The 16,136-nt window shown below is 39.5% G+C and overlaps 1 protein-coding gene across 1 annotated transcript in view; it reads left to right on the plus strand.

Annotated features, from left to right (window-relative positions):
• The first annotated feature begins 2,326 nt into the window (after positions 1–2,326).
• Positions 2,327–16,136, plus strand: part of TPRG1 (tumor protein p63 regulated 1) — a 144,717-nt gene continuing 130,907 nt past the window's right edge. Inside the window, exon 1 of the mRNA XM_017549588.2 lies at positions 2,327–2,519. The gene's annotated coding sequence lies outside the window, so the exon portion shown is untranslated. The remainder of the gene's footprint in view (positions 2,520–16,136) is intronic.

The raw sequence follows: 16,136 nt of genomic DNA on the forward strand, positions 1-16,136 counted from the left end.
ACATATAGCCATATGTTCCATAATAGTATTGCTTCATATTCATACCAATACTTTGAATTTTAAAAAGCTCTTATCACCTTCAGGATCTCATTTTCTCCTTCAACAGCCCAGGGAGGTTGGTGGGATCTGTATTATAATTCCCATTGCACAGAAGAGGCAAGCAAAGCCTGGGGAAAACTAAGCTATTTGTCTCTGATCCCAGTGAGCAGCTGAACAGGCACCAGAGCTGAGGTTCTGCATGCGGCATCATTTCTACTGCTTATGCTTCTCCTGGATGTGTTATGTTTCCTGCCCTAGTTACTGCAGGCTGCAGTATGGTGGAGCTCAGCATGAGCTGGGAGGAGCATTCAGTGCCTACTAGAAACCTAATGAGAATTAGGTGGATGCCATGTGAACAACCGATGACTTTTCACAGAGTTTCTTTCCCTTTAAAATAACATACTTCAAACAGCAGTGCACTGGTTAGTCCTTTTAAGAGATCAGGCTGGCATCCAGCATGTCTCCATTCCTCCCGCCTTTTTTGCCCCCACCCTGGGCCATCATAAAGACACTTGGAGCTGAGTGGGAACAGTATTTGCCTCGCAATTATTTCTAATTGCCTGGTAGTTTTGTGGCGTCTAAGTGATGTGACCTAGATACCAGTTCTGTGAAACTCTTTTCAGCCTGGGGTCTGCATTAGGGAGGGGACATAAATCCTTTTGATCAGGCAACTGTGGCTGAAGCCATCTCACCAATAACATCTATACCCAACCCTACCATCTGTGCTTGTTGAAATCCTAGCTCTTTTTAGCAGTCCGGATCTAATGCTGCTTCTTCCTCCGTGCAGCCCTCCTGGGGTTGCTCCCTCCTCTGGATTCCCAGAGTACTTGTTATCATGCTGTCTGTGATGCTTATCATCCTCTCCACTGCGCAATGCTAATTTGCTTACAAATTTTATCTTCTTGAGCTCCTGATGCCAGAGACCATGTTTGGTTCATTTTTACGTCCTTGTCTTCTTGGAGAACTGAGAAAAGCAAAGGTAGTTGCTCAGTTAACTACTGTTGAATGAGTGAGTACACATGATGTCCTCCACTCTGTGGAGGCAGATAAAAGGACTGTTAACTCATTGTGACCTCTCCTGCTGGTTTTAGGTGAGTTGCCAGTTTGCAGTTCATCTCCTATGGAACCTCTTCATAACCTCGGTATTCCTGGAACTTTGAACAACATTTTTTGAAGGGTGAATGTCAGTTATTTTTCTTTTAAAAGAATGGAATTCAAGTAGTCTCATTTGTCAGTGCACCCCAGTTTCTCCAGCCATCAAACAAATACAATCTGATCTGGCCAGAGTCTGCTGAATGAAGTCGAGAATTTAGGATCAAAAATTGAAATTCAGTCTTACATATACAGCATTTTGTTTTCCGTGCTCTCCTTTCTTCCAGCAATCCACCTACTTGTGCTGTTCATACTTCATTTTATACCAATTCTGTATGTAGAACACACTTGTTTAGGTTTCAAAATGTGTTCATTAAGATTCTATTTCACTTTTTTAGCACCGTTGCTATGTCAAATCCTATGCTAGGTTTATTCTCATATGCTTCCTTTCAAATTCTATCTGCATTTCTGAAGGAGAAATGATACTCCCAACTTGCAGATTCCCCCCCCCCCCCCAGAAAACACCTCAGAAAGATAAATTATGACTTGCCATAGGTTTCAAAGCCATTAAATGACAGATCAGGATTTATTACATAGATATTAATAGATCATCATTAATTCAATGTGGATTTATTTATTACTTACTATCTGCTGGGTATTGTGAGGAGTATATGAGAGAATAAGATTTGTATAGCATTACCCTCAGGGGGCTCACAGTCTAGGGAGGGGGATACATACTTCCATAGAGACAGTATCAGGTGGTGCATTTTCTAATAGGACTACTGACCAGAGATTCTATGTGTACATGTGTTTGTTTTCAGAGACATACTGCTCTACATGTCTTCTACATTTTTGACAAGAGTGATTGTGATGCTTAAAACAAAAAATACCCAATAAATCAAGCCATGATAAAGAATATTAATAATAGGAGTATAGGTTTCAGGCTTACACTTCATTATAGCTACTTGGAGGCATATGGAAGCCATAGAGGAATGGACGGTAGGCTGCTTCTCCGCACTTGGCTGGATGTGTATTAGAGGAAGTTGGCAGAAAAATGCAGGGTTCCTTGAGGGAGAGGACAGGAGAGAAAGGTGTGTCATTGCAGAACAAGAAAGTCCCCACCCACGAACCCAGTTCTCTGCCTCCGAGAGGTGGAGTTCCACCCTGTAAACATCCTCAGTCCTTTTCTTTGACACTTTGTTCGAGGGTGAGAATGGAACTCTCAGCCTACTTGGTGAAGTGAGATTCAGACTGAGTGGGGTCACAGCACAGGGCACTGCCTTGCCTGGCTTTATCTGAGCCAGTCACACTTTTACTGGCGATTCTCTGTGGTCTAGCCCCCTTTGTCCAGGAAGAGAAAGAAGAGCCTTGAGGACTGGTCTAGTCAGGTAAGATCAAGTGGCTTGTCACTGGTTCTGCAGAGATGGGTTGTTTCTCTATGAACCAATGACTCCTGAAACCCTAGGCTGAGTTTCTGGTCACCTTCACCACTGGCTTATAGTTTGGTCTAGGTTTGTAGCTTTACATTACCATGTGAAATTCCCCTATTCTTCCTTACTGTCCAAGGTTGATGAGGTTTGTGGACTAGCACTGTAAAGCCACTTGACATACTTATCTATATATTGATTTTGATCTTAATTACCCTATAGTGCAGTAGGATGGGTATAATTTTCTCCATTTGGTGGCTTAGTGAACTGAGGCTTGGTCAATTGAAGTGATTTGTTCAAATTTAATCAGCAGGCTAAGGCCAAGATTAGACTGGATTCCTTCTTCCCACTTCCTCTGTTATAGAACCCAGCAGGTCATACCTTATCCCCAAAAGCCAAAAGAAGTGAAAAGCCTTTCTGAACTGTTAAATGGTAAACAAAAGGTGATTATTTCTTTGCAGGCAGTTTGAGAGAGTTATTTTTTAATTCATCTGAAGGAAATTTTATAATGACACATAGGTCCCGTCAAACAGGGCCGTTTTTAGAGGACAAACAGGAATAGGTATGTAAAGGGGAGTTGAAAACTGAAAGTGATATGCAAAGGAGGCAACGCTGACTGCTTCAAGCCTGAGACATCCTCCAGATCTCTGTATGAGCAGGTTTTAATTCCAGGCTAAATGACACTCTCCAAATGTCAGAGGCAGCGTAGTGAGGCACGGATCATACAGGCTCCGGGGAAATGTTTCAGCTTTTCAGTCGTACCGTGGTATGTAGAAAAGCAAACTTCCATGGGGGGAAAACACCCGCAAATCCTTTCAAATTGACTCATGCAATTTCCTCTCTTTTGGCAGCTAGCATCATATCTCATTGTTCTACAGTTTTAAGGAGATCTCATCTTCAGTCATTATGTAGTTTACTTTTTAAGATGCTAATTTTAGCTATCATTTTTTCTTTTCATGCTCGAAAGGTTATATCACTCTTAGTTGTAGAAGGAAATGTTCCTTCTGTGTGTGTATGTGTGTGAGTGTGTGTGTATGTGTCTGTTTGCGTTTATTATGACAGTGCTAATATTTATTCCGTGGGACCACCATAAATGAAGTGGGTTGTAATGCTACATTTGGCAGATATATATATATATACACACACACACACACACACACACACACACACACACACACACACACACATATATATATATATATATAAATAGAGTCTCACTGTGTCACCCAGGCTGAAATACCATGGTGCGATCTTGGCTCACTGCAACCTCTGCCTCCTGAGTAGCTGGGATTACATGCACGTGCCACCATGCCCATCTAATTTTTGTATTTTTAGTAGAGACGAGCTTTCACCATGTTGGTCAGGCTGGAACTTCTATATATTCCTAGTACCTTTCTGGCTGTAAGGATCCTGAAGAAATCATTTAATTGGTTACCTTATTCAAAAGAGAGAAACTGAGGCCCAGGAAGATAAGTGATATGGACAAGTCACTCAGCCAGTGTCACTGGAGCGGTAAGTCACATGTGGGTCTCTTACTCTTTCCCTGCCCACGATGTATAGTGAATGATGATGGGTATCCCAAGCAGAAGCATTAGCTGTGTCATTTTGGAGACTGTACCCAGATGTCCTTTAAGATTTCTTCCAATTAAAAGTTGTAGGGCACTTAGACCTTTGCTTAGCATCTACTGGAGATGGTATCATGCTGTTTAGAGCAGGTAACTTTGTCAGAGAAGCCTCTTTCTTTATCGATTTGCTTCTTCTGGAATATTTGTTTCAGCCAGATGTTGGAACTGTTCCTTAGGTATAAGATGGGAGATGGGCAAGAAGCGGTGGCATCCTCATTTTCTTCAGCCTGTCTGGATTTTTGTATCTTCTGGAATCTTTGTAAATAAATGTCATTCAGTTTAATACCTTTTAAACTTGAAGTGATTTTTTACTCAGCATTGTTGAATCTAATGGCAGCATCAAGCCTGAGATTTCATTCACTCCAGAGGTCACAGAGCAGCAGCCACAGGTGAATCTAGCCTGCAGATGTGCTTTGTTTGTGCTGCCATGTTAAACAACATAAAACTAGTTCCAAAGTATGTGATATCTAGGAAATTTCCAGTAAAAAATCCAGATGCCTTGTTTTCAGGAAGATCAAGAGATCTGATAATAATGAACCTGCATCCCCATATGGGTAACACCTGGCTGGGGGCTGGGCAGCATAGTATTCCTGGAGATAGAACATGCTTTCCCCAGTACCCCCCAGCTCCCTTTGTACCTGATTTAGGCTACCAAGTGTTTGAATTTTCCACTTCTGATATCTTCCAACCGCTTAGGTATTAGAATTCCTTTCATTCATTCGCTTTCAAGAGAAACCTAGTTCTAGCTACCTAATGACAGATCAATGGCACCAGGGAAGAAGTGAAGTTAATTCTTTGTCCCTAACTTCTCACTATGTAAGAGGTAGAGGATATATGATGACTTCAGCATAACATACCGTTGACTCTGATACCTATCCAGGATATTTTCTTCAGCTAGCTATTGAAACTCAGTGACTTGAATGATAAAGTATTAAGCAAGATGACACTGCTGCAGCATAATATTTAGGTACCTATGAGAGAGTAGGAAGGACAGTTGATACTTGCAGGGTAGGTATTCCTCTTTACTCAATGGATCAATGGCAAAAAAATGAGAAAAGAAATTATTATGTATGATAGTACATGGAAAACAATAGAATGCCCTGTTTCCAAAGAATCCAAATTGCTGAAATCCTGGAAACTAGCTTAACGATATGTTTTCTATTATTCATTCAGTAATATAATAATCACCTTTTGATCACCTATGGTGTATACAACCCTAAGCATAGGGATTTAGGGGTAAAGAGTAGAGACCCTTTCTGAAAGGGGCTTACCATCAACTATTGAAAATGTGTACACAAATAACTATAAGGCAAGACAAAATATGATAAATTGCAAGATGAAGAGGGAAACAAATGTTGAGATCTCACGAAGAAGAGATTTATGGCAACTAGGTAGGTTACCATCAGATATAATTGTAAGGATGAAATGGAACTTGAACTGGGCTTTGGACCAATAGACGTGGGAAGAGTTTTCAACAAGAGAAGAGTTTAAGTAAACTCCCAAGTCAGTACTCTCTGAAGTACATTTGAAGGGTAGAAAGCATTTCTGTGGCTAAATATATGGCCAGTGGAACTGAAGTGGAATAAGGCTGGAAGTCTAGGTCTTCACCAGATCCTGGATACTGAGTGGCAGGCTCAGGGTTTCAGATCAGGCACAACATGGTGTATTTGATGAGCATTACAGCTATTGACCAGACATTAGTTCATGGTTATTAGCTCATTGTTATCCGAGTTCGTAAGTCGGCGGTGACAGATCATCTGTGTAGGTATACCTTAGCTCTACTTTAGGTTTTTCAGAAGCAACAGAAGAAAAGAACAGGATTGAGCACTTATATGAATGCAATAGACAGTATCATGCTAAGTGAGTCAGGCAAGGTGGTGCTATACAGTGGAATTAGAAAGGTGGATAAAAATGTTTTAAAAATACATTAAGCAACCTGTAAGACTCATTTAAAAATATGGAGAAGATTTCTCTCTCTCAAGAAAGTCTATTGTTCTGGGTTATCTGAATGTTACAAAAGTCATGATGCACAAGTTGAGTTCTTAACTTGTGGAACTGGGGAGTGTTTTAAGTATCTAAACTTTGTCCTTTGGTCTGGGAAGAAGTTACTCTATAAGGAACAGTTAGAAAAGTTTCTTGGATGTACTGACCCTGGATTCCTTCACTGTAAACATTACTAAAAAAACCATATATATGCGCATGCTCCGCTGTGTTTCACAGTATTCCTGGTAGATGAAGGGAAAGTTTGTGTCTTGCAAAGAGCTACACGGGTCACCAGAGCAATATTTACACAACTCCAAACCCCAAGGTATTTTATAAATAACCAAACTTTTCTCATTTTCATGTGCACGATTGTGTGTGGAATTGGCTTATAATTGTACTTATATCTCAGAGTTCTGTGCTTCAAGAGAGGCATGAGATGATATGACACAGAGTAAAATGAGGCATTTGAACAAGTTTCATTCATTTTAAACTATTTATTGAACAATGGTTCAATTTAAACATCTATTCGAGTTTTATTCATTCAAAACTATTGAATATCTGTTCTAAGTTTTGGAAAGAAAATTTTATCTTTTCTAAAACCCATAAGCAGTTCTAGGAATAACAGCAGGGAACAAAAATAATAATCTCTTTCTTCAAGGAGCTTACATTTATAGTGAGACAGAAAATAAACAAAACTATGCAGTAAAATACATAATATATGAGATATGGAGAACAGTAGAACACGGAAAGAGGATAGAAACTTATGGAGACCTAGATTTCGGAGAGGGTGCTTAGGGTGGAATGAGGCACTATTTGAGTAAAGAACTTAGGGACATGAAGGAGTCAGCGAAGCACTAATTGAAGAAAGGATATTCCAGGCACCTGGAACAGGAAGTGCAAAGGCCTTGAAGCAAGAGCTTGCCAGCCTGGCATCTTTGAAGAATAAGGCATAGATTGAACTGAGTGGAAAGATCTTTGGATTTTGAGATGAAGTTAGAGGTTAGATGACAGTGGAGTGAGAGCAGGGAAAAGTGATAATGCAGGACCATGTAAGACACAATAAGGACTTTGACTTTCATTCTGATTGAAGCAGGAGCTGTTTGCAGATTTGAGCAGAGGAATGACATGATCTGACTTATGTTCCAAAGGCATCCTTCGGTCTGTGTGTTGAGAATAGATGAGGGTGAAGTGGGGAGGGAGGTGGCAGAAGCAGAGAGATTCTTGGGAGTTATTGCTGTAATCCAGATGGGTGATGTGGAAGCTTTGATGAGGATATACTTGGTAGTGCAGGGATGAGAATGTTTGAATTCCAGCAGTTGATTTTACACATTGATATGGTTCTAGTGGTGGATATGACACATTTTCCCCAAAATGTATTTGAATTAAGGATAAGAGTGGGGGATAATGGGACAGATAAGTCAAGTATGACACCACAGTTTCACCTGAGCAACAGGTAGAAAAGAGTGGCCTTTATGTGAGTTGGAGAAGATGGTGAGATGAACAGGTTTTTGAAGGAGTATTAGGTGCTTACTTATAGACAGGTTAAGTTTGAAATGTTAAGTTGGGAGTAAATGTACATATCTAGTATTCAGTGAGGATATCAGAATCAAAGATAAAAATGGGAATAATATATAAATATAAATTTATATATATGGTATTCACAGCAATTAAATCAAATGAGGCAATCCAAGGAGTAAGTATAAATGGAAAAGAGAAGAGGTTTATGGACTGACTTCCAGGATGCTGAATGTTTGAGGTTAGAGAGGTGAAGTGAACCCAGTCAATGATGTACCAAATGGGAAGCGGGGTGGTGAAAGTGGTCCCATGCCAGCAGAGAGGGGTATTGTATCACTGAAATCACTTACAATCTCTAGCCTGTGGTAATAATGAGAATAATTCTGTCCTTATTATCAACATGTTAGAACAGAATATTCTTATTACTCCCTCTTCCCTCCACTTCTCTCAGGTTCTATTGGGACCCAGGAAGGAGATGGAGGAGGAGCAGTGAATGTGGTATGTCCTGGGAGTCAGGCAAGGAAGTCTTCCAAGGAGGAGAAAGTGATCAGATGGGACAGATGCTGCTAGAGTGGAGTTGGATGCTGTCCATTGAGAACTGAACATGCAGGAATTTGTGGCATAGGCTCAAGATAATGGGAAGAAAGGAACTGGAGATTGTGAATATAGATGTTCCTTTCAAGGAGCTTATTTATAAAAGAAAATGGAGAAAATAGGCACCAGCTGTGAGGAAAAGAGATGGGTTTTTAAAATTGAGGTGGAGGAAAGATTGTAGAAATATGCTTTCATAGGCCAGGCACACGGGCTCATGTCTTGTAATCCCAGCGCTTTGGGAGGCCAAGGTGGGCAGATCACTTAAAGCCAGTCCATACTGGCCAACATAACAAAACCCCATTTCTACTAAAAATTAAAAATTAGCCAGGCGCGGTGGCAGGCTCCTGTAGTCCCAGCTTCTTGCGAGGCTGATACATGAGAATCGCTTGAACCCCGGAGGCGGAGGTTGCAGTGAGCCGAGATTGCACCACTGTACTCCTGCCTGGGTGACAGGGTGAGACTTCATCTCAAAAAAAAAAATGCCTTGTAGAGTTTGTAACTTAATTGATATACATAGATAGAACATTTTATTTTATCTTTCTACAACCCTGTAAAGTAGTTCTGGTAAGAGTTATCATTATTTCAGGCTCCAGGAGTTGAAGTCAACTACCAAGAATCAGACAGCAAATTAACAGCAGATGGGATTTAAACCTGGTTTCTAAAAGTTGATTTCATTGTCCTCTTCACTGCCTTACTCTACTCATAATTTTGGAGGTAACTTACAGCTTTAGAACTTTCTGTAAAACTTTTACTTAGCCATGGTTTAAGGACATTTTATAAGTGTCAGGAAATGCACATTTCTGAGCAATGTCTCCTGAGCTGACAGTGCTTTTACATCAAATGGAAGATGTTTGGGGCTATAAAAAGGAATTAGAACTCAGTGTCTGCATCAGTGAAAATTTGCAGTATTTGGAAAGTTTCTCCCAAGTATCATTAACGTAAGACTAGGTTGAACCATCCGCATGGCTGGAGGATGGGAACACAGTTTTTCATACTTTTACTCATGGACTGATTCTCACATTAATCTTCTCCTCTAGTAGTACATTTTTGTCAACTTATCAACATCTGTGATATACCCTTATGCTATCTCATGCTTGCTGTCCACTTGAAGGTCATGCACAATTAATATCCTTTCTGTTTACATGGAGCTGCAACCATACATTTCTGGATCTTCAATTCTACCTGTTTCTCAATTGGAGCATTGCTATTCTTCATAAGCAGGCATAGACATACTATTTTGACCCAGAATGGAAAGCTTTGCACACCATTTGTCACTTCTGCAGTGGTGGCTCTCCTCAGCTATGACTGATAGCACCAAAAGGCAGCTTCCTAGAGTGATGTGTAAACCTTGTCTTTCAGCAGCAGGTTGTACTGAATACTTGGTGTGTCTCTAGTGGTTTGCCTTGTGGAAGAATTCCTAGATACATAGGTATCCAGACAGTTCAGTGTGACTTTTTGCGAAGTCTATAGAGTGCTCCTATTGAATACTGCACAGATTATTGTCTAATGCTTTATCTAGACATCTTGTAATTATCTATTTGTAGATCTGACTCTTTCACATACAATTACTCCTTAAGGGAAGAAATTGGTATTTGTAGGTTGCTTTCTACTCTTCACCTCTCTCTTTTCACCAGCACAGTGCTTGGCCCAGAGAAGTTTCTCCCGAAATGTGTTTGAATTAATGAATTAAATGGAGCACTCTTTTATGGCACTTAGAGTTGCACTAGGGAGGTTAATGTATGTCACATAGGAAAAAAGTGGAGTACTCAAGTTCGAGACATTCTTACATGCAGAATTAATTATGCAAATAAAATCTACAACTATAAACATATATATATATATGTTTATAGTTGTAGATTTTATTTGCATAATTTATATATATATATATATTTTTTTTTTTTCCACACTGCTGGTAAAGACACATTTGAGACTGGGAAATTTATGAAAGGGGTGTAATGGACTTACAGTTTCACGTGGCTGGGGAAGCCTCACAATCATGATGGAAGGTAAGAAGGAGCAAGTCATATCTTACATGGATGGCAGCAGGTAAAGAGAGGGAGCTTTTGCAGGGGAACTTCTCTTTCTGAAACCATCAGATATCATGAGACTTATTCACTATCATGAGAGTAACATGTGAAAGACTTGCCCCCATGATTCAATTACCTCCCACTGAGTCCCTCCCATAACACGTGGTAATTCAAGATGAGATTTGGGTGGGGACAGAGAAACCATATACCACTGGCCCCTCCCAAATCTCATGTCCTCCCATTTCAAAATTAATCATTCCATTCCCAAAAGTCTCCCAAAGTCTTAACTAATTCCAGCATTAACTCAAAAGTCCACAGCCCAAAATCCCATCTGAGACAAGGCAAATCTCTTCCACCTATGGGCCTGTAAAATCAAAAGCCGGTTAGTTACTTCCTAGATACAATGGGGGTACAGGTATCGGGTAAATACAGCCATTCCAAATGGGAGAAGTTGGCCAAAACAAAAGGGCTGCAGGCCCCATGCATGTCCAAAATCAAGGAGGGCAGTTAAATCTTAAAGTTCCAAAATGGTCATGCTGATGCAAGAGGTGGGTTCCAATGGTCTTAGACAGCTCCACTCCTGTGGCTTTGCAGGGTACAGCCTCCCTCCCAGCTGCTTTCTTGGACTGACATTGAGTATTTATGGCTTTTCTAGGTGCACAGTGCAAATTTTCAGTGGATCTATCATTCTGTGGTCTGAAAGACAGTGACCCTCTTCTCACAGCTCCACTAGGTGGTGCCCCATTAGGGACTCTGTGTGGTGATTCTGACGCCACATTTTCCTTCCACACTGCCCTAGCAGATGTTCTCCATGAGAGCCCCACCCCTGCAGCAGATATCTGCCTGGACATCTAGGCATTTCCATACATTTTCTGAAATCTAGGCAGAGGTTCCCAAACCCCAATTCTTGACTTCTGTGTACTGGGAGGTTCAATCTCAAGTGGAAGCTGCCAAGGCTTGAGGCTTGCACCTTCTGAACCCATGGTCTGAGCTCTACGTTGACCCCTTTCACCCATGGCTGGAGTGGCTGGGACATAGAGTATGAAGTCCCTAGGCTGCACACAGCATGGGGACCCTGGACCTGGCCCACAAAACCACTTTTTCCTCTTAGGCCTCCCAGTCTATGATGGGAGGGGCTGCTGTGAAGACCTTTGACATGCCCTGGAGATATTTTTCCCATTTTCTTGGGGATTAAATTTGACTCCTCATTACTTACCCAAATTTCTGCAGCCAGTTTGAATTTCTCCTCAAAAAATGGGAATTTCTTTTCTATTGCAGTCAGGCTGCAAATTTCCCAAACTTTAATGCTCTGCTTCCCTTATAAAACTAATGCCTTTAACAGTACCCAAGTTGCATCTTGAATGCTTTGCTGCTTATAAATTTCTTCTGCCAGATGCCCTAAATCATCTCTCTTAAGTTCAGTGTTCCACAAATCTCTAGGGCAGGGGTGAAATGCCACCAGTCTCTGTGTTAAAACATAACCAGAGTCACCTTTGCTCCAGTTCCCAACAAGTTCCTCATCTCCACCTGAGACCACCTCAGCCTGGATAGACCCTATTGTTCATATTATTATTATCAACATTTTAGTCAAGGCCATTCAATAAGTCTCTAGGAAGTTCCAACCTTTCTACATTTTCCTGCCTTTTTTTGAGTCCTCCATGCTGTTCCAACTTTTGCCTGTTACCTAGTTCCAAAGTTGCTTCCATATTTTGGGGTATCTTTTCAGCAGCACCTTACTCTACTGGTACCAATTTACTATGTTAGTCTGTTTTCACACTGCAGACAAAGACACATCTGAGACTGGGCAAATTTATGAAAGAAAGAGGTTTAATAGACCTACAGTTCCACATGGCTGGAAAAGCCTCACAATCAGGGTGGAAGGCAGGGAGGAGCAAGTCACATCTTACATGGATGCAGCAGACAAAGAGAGAGAACTTGTGCTGGGGAACTCCTCTTTTTAAAACCATCAGATCCCCTGAGACTTATTCACTATCTCAAGAACAGCATGAGAAAGACTTGCCCCCACGATTCAATTGTGTCCCACTGGGTTCCTCCCACAACACATGGGAATTCAAGATGAGATTTGGGTGGGGACACAGCCAAACCAGGTCAACAACATTGGAAGCAAACTAGTATAGTTTATTTGACTCTTTAGTTACAAATTTATAAGCTTGCATAGTTGATGTGTCCATTTTTAAAATTTTACATCATTACTCTTACCTATTAATCCTCAATAGTATCTGTAATGAATAACTCTTGCTAAGCAGTAAGACAAAGAAGATGAAACTAATAAAAGTGTCTGCTTATACATGCACACCCCAACTTTCTAATCTCATGACTTAAAAAAAAGTAGTCCACATTAAAACAAATATGGGACTAACATATTTTGAACAGTTAATTTAAAATTAAATTATAAAGCCCTCTACTAACCTGTGGAAAAATGGAACTTCATGTATTCTACTGAAACTTAAATTGGTATAACATTAGGGTGGGGGAGGAATTTGGCCATATATACCAAGATTCTTAAATCTACATACTCTTTGAGTCAGCATTCCCACTTTTGGAAATTTATACTGAAAAAGAAATTAAGGCTTATAAAAACTTTTACCGACAAGAATGCTCAGTGCATAGTCATTATAAAAGCAAGTAAAAAGGAAGCAATATGAGAAAGTAACAATAGAAATTAAATAATAGAACCTTATACAGCCATTATTATGTCATTATAGGAATTTATTTATTTCCAGCTTTATTGAGGTATAATTGACAAATAATAATTATACATCTTTATGGTGTACAATGGGATGTTTGACATATGTGTACATTGTGAAATGATTAATGCAATCAAGCTAATTAACATACACATCACCTCACTTAGTTATAATTTTTTTGTGTGTGGTGAGAACGTGTAAGATATATTATCTTAGCAATTTTCAAGTAAAGGAAAATTATTAACTAAGCAGAGTAGCAACTACTACTACCACTAGTGAACAGGCTTGGAAACAGAGTGACTTTTGATCAACTTACAGCACTGTCAGTTACTAACTGTGTGACCCTGGGCAAGTTCCTTAACCTTCTTAGCTTCAGTCTCTTAATCTGTAAAATGAGGATAATTATAGTACCTAAACCATGGGGCTATGATGAGTTTGAAATGAGCCAATGCAGATAAAACCAAGTACATGGCTGATGTAAATGCTTTGTAAGTATTGCCACCGTTGTCAGTATTGGTAGCCTTTTATGTATCAAGTATAAAAGGCAGTTTAGGAAACAACACTTATAACTCCATCGTTGAAGTAGAAAAATGATATTATGAACAGATAAATGTAGAAAAAGTCTTCAAGTATATACACAAAAATTATTTACTTTCATTTTTTCCTGTATAGTAGTTTTAAGGGAAGATTTCTTTTTCCTTCTTTTGCTTTCATGTATGGTCTACAACATAATGAGAAAAATTAAATAAGGCCAAATAATTATTAAGATCAATCTCGCTAAAGGGACATTTGCCAGTGCAGTGGCTCTCTGCCTGTGTTATCACTGTCATCCTCATTAAATTTTCTCCATGCTGTCATCATCAAGGCCACATACCTTGCAGTTGGCAATGTGAGACTGATTATCTTTATGTTCCTCTTATTCCTCTGCCCTTGTCCTTCTGCCATCCCCCACATGGTATACATCATAAACATTTATTAAGTATCTATTCTGTTCAGAACACTCAATATTAGCAGTAGGGGTGAGATTCAAAACAGCAGAGAGGATGGGATCTCACCTAATGGAGCTTATAGTAGTTCCCTTGGAGATAAAAGGCACTTACCTTGGTGTGCATGTATTGTTTCTTCCTGTTGTAGAAGTCTGTCCGTCCCAGTGGGTTCGGTGGTTAGGGAAAGCTTATTAAGGAGGTAGGAAGGAGCTGGCTCAATATCATTCTTTGGTGGACTTTAAAAGCCAAGTGCTTTTTTAGTAGAGAGGGAGTTTCTCCATGTTGGTCAGGCTGGTCCGTCTCAAAAAAAAAAAAAGAAAAAAAGTGCATTTTTATGTATAGTGATCTCTGACCTGGATGTAGCCCTTCCAAGAACCTTGTGTCACTATTACCTTTGATGAGGTTTTTTCTTCTATGATTATCTGCTTACCTGTCACCTTTGAAGATCCCAGCTTGGGTAACCTTTTCTTTTCTTTTTTTTTCTTTTTTTAAGAGAAAAAAAAAGAAAGAGAATAAAAGACAGAAAGAGAGAAAGAAAGAAAAAAAGAATGAAAGAGAGAAAGAAAGAGGAAGAAAAAGAGGGAGAGAGAAAAAATGAAAGAGAAAGAGAAAGGGGGAGAGAGAACAGGAGTCTTGCTCTATTGCCCAGGCTGGAATGCAATCTAAAAATAGGTTTTAAAAACCTCTTTTGTGCCGATAATTGTGCTTAACAGCGGAGACAGGAAGGAATAAGGGAAGAAAATAACAAACAAACAGCCAACCAATATTTCATTTAAGTCTGTGAAATGCTATGCAAATGCTGAAGAGTGATTTACTTCCAATTATGTGGTCACTTTCAAAATAGGTGTAATATGATACTGAGAAAAATGTATGTTCTGTGGACCTGGGGTGAAGAATTCTATAAATATTCACTGAGTTTACTTGTTCCAAGTCTGAGTTCAAATCATAGATGTCCCTGTTAATTTTCTATCTCATTGATGCATCGAATATTAGCAATGTAGTGTCAAAGTCTCCCACTATTATTGTGCGGGAGTCCAAGTCTCTTTATAAGTCATTAAGAACTTGTCTTATGTATCCGGGTGTTCTTATATTAGGTGCATATATATTTATGATCATTGACTTCTGTTGTTGCATTGATCCTTTTATCATTATGTAATGTCCTTCTTTGTTTCTTTTAGTCTTTTTTACTATTAAATTCTATTTTGTCAGAGACGAAAGTTACAACTCCTGTTTTCTTTTCTTTTCTTTTTTTTCCTCTCCATTTGATTGGTAAGTCTTCTACCAACCCTTTGTTTTGAGTCTTTGTGTGTCCTTGCTTATGAGATGGATCTGGATACAGAGAACCGATGGGTTTTGACTTTTTATTCAATTTGCCTGTCTATGTCTTTGATTGGGGCATTTAATCCATTTAAATTTAGGATTAATATTGATATTTGTGAGTTTAATATTGTCATTCAATGCTAGCTGGCTATTTTGCCCATGAGTTGATATAGATTCTTCATTACGGAGACACTGTTTACCTTTTGGTAAGTTTTTGGGATGACTGATACTGGTTGTTTCTTTCTGTGTATAGTGCTTCTTTCAGAAGCTCTTGTAAAGCAGGCCTGGTGGTGATGAAATCTGAGTGCTTGCTTGTTCGTGAAAAATTTTATTTTTCCTTCATTTAGGAAGCTTAATTTGGCTGGATATGAGATTCTGGGTTGAAAATTCTTTTCTTTGAGGGTATTGAATATTGACCCCCACGCTCTTCTACTTTGTAGGGTTTCAGCTGAGAGATCTGTTGTGAGTCTGATAGGCTTCCCTTTATGGGTAACCTGACCTTTCTCTCTAGCTGCCCTTAGAATTTTCTCCTTTATTTCAACCCTGGTGAATCTAACCATTATGTGTCTTGGGGTTGCTCTACTTGAGGAATATCTTTATGGTGTTCTCTGTATTACCCGAAGTTGAATATTTTCCTGCCTTACTAGGTTAGGAAAGTTTTCCTGAATTATATCCTGAAGGATATTTTCTAGCTTGGATTAATTCTCTTCATGACATTCAGGTACACCTATCAAACGTAAAATAGGTCTTTTCACATAGTCCCATATTTCTTGGAGACTTTGCTCATTCCTTTTTACTTTTTCTTCTCTAATCTTGTCTT

The sequence above is a fragment of the Cebus imitator genome, unplaced genomic scaffold (assembly GCF_001604975.1).
Source record: "Cebus imitator isolate Cc_AM_T3 unplaced genomic scaffold, Cebus_imitator-1.0 Scaffold220, whole genome shotgun sequence".
Classification (NCBI taxonomy): Eukaryota; Metazoa; Chordata; class Mammalia; order Primates; family Cebidae; genus Cebus; species Cebus imitator.